General features: G+C 43.3%; 1 pseudogene; it reads right to left on the bottom strand.

Annotated features, from left to right (window-relative positions):
• Window positions 1-4471: 4471 nt before the first annotated feature.
• Window positions 4472-5368, bottom strand: LOC113427276 (tubulin-specific chaperone A-like; annotated as a pseudogene).
• Window positions 5369-6746: the final 1378 nt, after the last annotated feature.

Here is a 6746-nt window from a genome sequence, read left to right as displayed (position 1 = left end):
TGTATATAGAATTTGTTTTTAAAGGTGAAAATTTAATAAAATTGATCTTTTTAAAAAAATATTTCATTTTTTTTCATGATTCAACATGCTTTATACAGCCATCTCGCAAGGAAGGGAACATTCACTCAATCGGTCTAATGAATCATTTTGATCGCTTCAGGTAATATGAGCTTATGGTATCTGCACAGTAAATTGCACTGTTATATAGTGCAATTAATTTGTGCAATGATGCCCTGTTTTTTTTTATCCCACGAGATGTGCGGTGTAGAAAGGGGAACAGGCAGCAAATAAATCTTGTAATGCTATTTTTAAAAAAACTGCAAGCAATCGACTGGAGGGTGAGGTATTTCAACTGGTGGTAGGGATCTTTTAACTGACGAATATGGCGGGGGAGGGTGTTTCATGAAGGGCTGAGGTGTTTTTAAGTGGCAGCTAAGTTCTTTTGAAAATAGCGGCCCAGGTGTTTTAACCGAGGCTGACCCAAAGGTGCTTTTTTCTGGAGGCAACTGGACTTCCTTCTTTTTCTTTGAAGATGTTTCGCTTCTCACCCAAGAAGCTTCTTCAGCTCTAACTGGATGGTGAGGAAGGGAAGGATTTATATTCCTTGCAGACAGCTGGTCATTTTCATCCTTTTTAGAAAGTCGTTGAGGCAACTTGGAGGTTCATCTGTGCCCTCAGGGTGACCTGAGTAGTGCAAATGGGTGTGAAACCTTCTTGGAACTGCTGAAAGGACTATGTTGTAGACAGGAGACAGATGATGTCGTATCCAGTGGTGGGCTTCAAATAATTTAACAACCAGTTCTTTGCCCAATTGATGGGTAGGCATGGCCATGGTGGGCATGGCCTAGTGGGCCTCCTGTACCATCCTGGGAGCAAAAATGGGCTATGGAGGGCCCATTTTCAACCTCCCCGGTCTCCGGAGGCTCTCTGGAGGCTGGAAATAGGCCCATTTTCACCCTCCATGAGCCTCTGGGAGCCCCGTTTTCCACCTCCCCAAGCTCCACACACCCCCTGCACTTACCTGGGATCCAATGAAGGTCATGTGGGGACTCCTGGAAGGGCAGGGCAGGGCGGGGCCAGCTGGTCATCGGAACGACTGATTCACCAAACCAGTAGTCAAATTAACATCCAGTTCGTCCAAACCATCACGAACCGGTTGAAGCCCACCCCTGGTCGTATCCCTCCCCCTCTGTCGAGGAAGGGCTGTTCAATTTGGGCCACAGATGGCCTCTTTCAAACCAGCGATCCTCCCTCGCCCAAAATATGTGAAGACAGTTTGCTCTCTTCTTGGATGAGAAGCAAAACGTCTTCAAAGAAAAACAAGGAAGTCCAGTTGCCTCTTGAAAAAAGTGCCTTTGGGATAACCATGGCCTGGATGGTTGAGGTTCTCCATAGACAACTGATGGCTGAGGTTTTCAAGCCAGCATCTGAGATCTTTCAACTGATGGCTTTTAATTGAGGATTGACAGCTTTCAGTGGAGGGGGTGAGATCTTTTAACTGGTCCAAAATGCATTTCATTTTTTTCCCCTTGTGGTGCAAAGCAGGACTTGCTAACTGTTTGCATATCTAGCACAAAAAAAAAAAAAAACCGAGAAAGACGTCCAGAAGCCTTTAAGATAACAACAGGTGCAAAAGCATGCTATGTCAAACGGGGATGGAAAGTACAGTTAGTCCTTGAATTATGGCCAGAGCTAAGGTGAACATTCCATTGCTAAGGAAGTTGTTAAATGAGCTTCTTGGATGAGAAGGGAAACATTTTGAAAGAAAAACAAAGAAAGTCCAGTTGCCTCTTGAAAAAAACTTCCTGGGGCACAGGAAGTGTATCCTGATCGGTTGCTGTCAGAGGTCATAGCTAGCTTTGTAGCTTGTCTGTGTGCTGAGTTTGATTGAAACTTGGTGGTTGGTGCATTGAAGGACAATTCAATGTCTCTGCCTGAAGGAGGTACAGTAGATCTTTGTTATGTAGAATAGACTGGCCCAGGCCTTAATGGCCCATTGACAAAGGTGGGGAGGGAGGCTGAGTTTCTGCCTCTCTTGAGTTTCTACTTCTCTTTTTAGGGGAAATATGCTGTCTCTCTAATTTTCTGGCTGAATATAGAGACAGTACAAAGGCCTCCATACAAAGTTTCTTTATTGGATTATATCAGGCATCCTCAAGGTATAACTCACAGTTATGTTGAGATTCATCTAATGCCCAATCTTTGCATTGTTGTCTTCATAGTGTGAAAAGATAGTTATCTTCATCCCATAATGATACAGCAAGGGGAGACTCCAGTACGTTACTATGGTCCAAGTAGGAATGAGCAAAGCTCCCCCAAACCCAACCAGAGGACAATTCAGTGACCAATCAGGGTTACAGATGTGACCACATGACATGAACTACATCTCCCATGAGGCATTAACTACATTTCCCATGAGGCATTCCCTTAAGGGGACAGCTCTCATTCCCAAACTAACTATATACTGTTTAAATCAGCACAGGAAATATTCTGCCTATTTAGTGTATCCTAAAATATTTCATTTTCCTAGGAGAGGGGTGGGTTTTAACTTCCAACAGGATGAAGGGGGAGGGAACCCAAAGTGGTCAAAATTGTGTCTGAAGAGAATAATTGAGCCTTTATAATTTTGCTCGTTAAGCTATTCATTTGGAGGCTGTTGGCTGGCAATCTGCTAGAGAAACAGATGTAATTGCAGTGTACAGGCTGCATATCCAGCCATGATGTCAGCTTATTAACATTCTAATAGCTTCAAATGCGGCTGCCAATTATTTTTTTTCAAGAGTGCGTTTTAGAGAGTGTTATGTCTTCTTGATCAGAGGAGAAAACTGCTGGCTAGGCTAATCCGTCTGCCTCTGCCAGAACACGTCGTGCTCCAGAATAAGGAACAGTTGGTCTGTTTTATAACTGTGCCTCTCTCTTGTATTATTTTTAAGAAAAATCTTACACCGTTGCTTTAATTGATTAGTTTGTTCCCCATAAGAAGCAGGGCTTATTTTTCTGATTGCTAAGGACTGCTATTTTGCAACCTGTCTTAAGTGTATATTCATTGCTTTTTTTTTCTCTTTAATTAATTTTTTTTCTTTTTACCTCATATGATTATACAATGCTTTCCTCAAAAAATAAATAAATAAAAAGAACTAAATGATTTGTAATGTCATAAAATACAATTTTAGTACTTAAGGTGACCAACTTTTTTACAATGAAAAGGAGGACACAAATAAATTGAAGAAAAAAACAAAGCCACTTGCGCACGGCACACTCTCTCAAAACAATTCTCCTGTGTGGAGCTCATATGTCTCATAATCGCGTCTCGCCGCACTGTACCGAGCCTTGACGAATCGTCATGTCAAATACAAATACGTCACACCACACACAACGGATTGGATCGGCATCGATCAAATACGGAGATTTACAGATTAATCTTCAAATATCAAAAAGGAGGACATGTAGGAGGACACTTTTCGAGGGAGGACAGAACTTACAAAAGGAGGACTGTTCTCCCTAAAGGAGGATGGTTGGTCACCTTATTAGTACACTATCATTTTTATTTCTACTACCGTGTTTCTCACATAATAAGGCCGGGCCTTATTTTTTTTTGACCCCCGAAAAAACGGCTAGGACGTCTTTTCGGGGGTGACTTAATTTCCCCCTTACATCCTCGGGTGGGCGGGCGGCGACAGCTTGGATGTTGGGAGACCTTCCGCCACCGTTAATTTCCCTTCTCCCTTGCTGCCGTGGCGTTACAGCAACGCGCTGCGTTTGGCGCAGCCACGTGCAGCCAGTCAGGGCTCCTCCTGCAACCGGAGCCCTGAGGAGACACTGCTTCAGGCGCTCCTGTGGCACGCCTTCCCTTTGCCTTCGATGGTAAAGTGAATTATTTTAAAAACCTCCGCTCATCCTATCAGGGCCGTGCGAGCTGAGCAGAGCCGGGAAAGCAAGCCGCGGGTGTTTCCTGGTTCTGCCCAGCCCGTACGGCTCTGCCGCGGCCCTGGCGGGATGAGCGGAGGTTTTTAAAATAATTCACTTTACCATCGAAGGCAAAGGGAAGGCGGCCACAGGAGCGCCTGAAGCCAATGTCTCCTCAGGGCTCCGGTTGCAGGGAGGAGCCCTGACTGGCTGCACGTGGTTGCGCCAAACGCCGCAGCGTTGCTGTAACGCCACGGCAGCAAGGGAGAAGGGAAATTAACGGTGGCGGAAGGTCTCCCGATATGAAGTGCTCCACCAACGCAGGCAGCACCATATCCGGGCATGCAACAAAGTACTTCCAAACGGCAAGCCCCCCCCGCCATTCCCCCCCCCATTTCGCATGTTTAATATGGGCCTTAATTTGGGGGGAGGGGCTTAATTTGATTTTATGCCAATAAATCATGCTGGGGCTTCCTATTGGTGGAGGCCGTATTGTTGGAGAAACACGGTAGAACAAATCTACAGCAATGACCAAACTGTAAAAAGTGTCAAACTGACTCAACATTGAAGCATATCCATTACGTAATGAAAAAAATCAGTCTAGGCTTCTAACTTTATCAATCCCAGTACTGATTGTACACCTTTATATTCTTCAGTTTCTTCCAACTCTTTTTCATTTTCTTTTTTATATATTTTATTGGATTTTTTCCTTTTTACATATCTCAATCATATATTAAACAGTATTGTGATGTTTTTTATACAACTACATTTCATGTCTGATACAATTTATACATTCTATTTCTATACCTTCTACTTCTATTGTATATATTTCCTTTTCTTATTTCTATTATCTATCCAATTGTACCATTTCTCCTATATTGCATAATATTCCGAATCTTCTTTTCCTTTTAACTCTATAGTCAATTTATCCATTTCCACGCAATCAATTTTTTTAAATTACTAGACCTTCGGATGGTATGCAATCTTTCCTCCAACACTGCGCAAAGGCAATTCTTGCTGCTGTTATTATATGTAACACCATATATTTTGTTCTTTTATTATATTTCCCTTTAGTTATATCCCTAGGAGAAATAATTCCAGAGCAAATTCTATTTGACTTCGTGTTAGTTCCCGTAACCACTTTTGTATTTTCTTCCAATACTTTTTCGCTTCAGGGTATAACCACCATGTATGATACAAGGTACTCTTTTTCATTTTCTAATAGTCAAACAAAGTCAGAATGTACAGCTTCAAGTCGGCGTTGGCAATCAGGAATCATCCTTCAAGATTCTTGCAAGATCTCGGTCTGCTTTTTTAATCGCACAGTTATCTCCATCTTCAGCTTTCATCTTTTCAATCTTTTCTTCTTGTTGTTTTGCTTCTTTTTCATACATAACCTTTTCTTTTACCAAGCATTTTACTATGCCTGTTTTTTGATCTGTCTGATGCGAAAGTCAGCCATGGGGAGATGGGGGGTGGATTAAGTCAAAATGGCCAGTGGCAAGGAAACCAAATGCTGATACAAAACCAGGGATGGGATTTTACCAGTTCGGGTGAACTGGATGTTAAAGTTACAGCTGGTTTGCCAAATCAGTATTTCAACCGACCGGCTGGCCCCACCCTGCCCCGACCCTGCCACTTCCAGGAGTCTCCAGGCAGCCCATTTTCGGTGGAGGTAAGTGCAGGGTCCACACGGAGGCTCTGGGATGGGGGAAACAGGCCTTCTAAAAGTCCAGAAAATGGCCCTGTTTCTGGCTTCCAGGTGGCCTCCAGAGCCCGGAGGAGGCCATTTTCTCCCTCCCAGAGGCCCAGGGGAGGCCTCTGGACCTTTGGGAGGGCAAAAAAACAGCCTTCCCAGAAAAACCAGAAGTGGCAAAATGGACCTATTTCTGGCTTCCGGTGGGCCTCCAGAGGCCAGGGGAGGCTGTTTTCACCCTCCCAGAGGCCTGAGGGAGGCCTCTGGACCCTTGGGAGAGTGAAAACAATCTCCCCGGGGCTCTGGAGGCCCACGGGAAGCCAGAAACAGGAAGTTCTGGTAGGCCATGTCCACCATGGTCACGCCCAGCCAGCAACTGGGCAGCGAAGCAGTTGCTGGGATTTTTGAATCCCCCCCTGTACAAAACAGGTAACAAGGGAAGAGAAACCCCACAACCAATAGCACAACAGCGTTTACACACAAGGTGAAGCACATTTTACTTTGGTTTTTTTTATAATGCATCTTTTTCTGTTGTTGTTGTTTTTTTTGGATGTTTTGGGGTGGTTGCAAATCTTGAACTTAAATTTTAGAAAATGGGATTAACACTTCACGTGATCTTGATTCTATCCCTCGGGTGATGCAGCCCAGGACTGTGTTGGCTTTGTTGGCAGCTGCCGCACAGTGCTGGCTCATATTTAAATGATTGTCCACTAGGACTCCAAGATCCCTCTCGCAGGTACTGGCATTAAGCCAAGTTTCACCTATACTGTACCTGTGCGTTTGGTTTTTCTTGCCTTTTGTAGTTTTGTAGTTCTTCTAACTGGCCCCCAGGCACCCATTATTGCCTAACCAAAAACAGAAAGAGAAAGAATGAAATCAAACAAGAATAGAATAGAATAGAAAATAGAATAGAATATAGAATAGAATAGAATAATAGGGTAGGATAGAATAGAATAGAATATAGAATAGAATAGAATAGAATAGAATAGAATAGAATAGAATAGAATAGAATAGAATAGAATAGAATAGAATAGAATAGAATAGAATTCTTTATTGGCCAAGTGTGATTGGACACACAAGGAATTTGTCTTCGGTGCATAAGCTCTCAGTGTACATAAAAGCTGTAAGTAATACATCATGATCA

This window comes from Notechis scutatus, chromosome 3, assembly GCF_049901735.1.
Source record: "Notechis scutatus isolate UNSWTSFEM ecotype Mainland chromosome 3, rNotScu1.2, whole genome shotgun sequence".
Taxonomy (NCBI): Eukaryota; Metazoa; Chordata; class Lepidosauria; order Squamata; family Elapidae; genus Notechis; species Notechis scutatus.
This window is presented reverse-complemented; position numbering and strand designations above follow the sequence as displayed.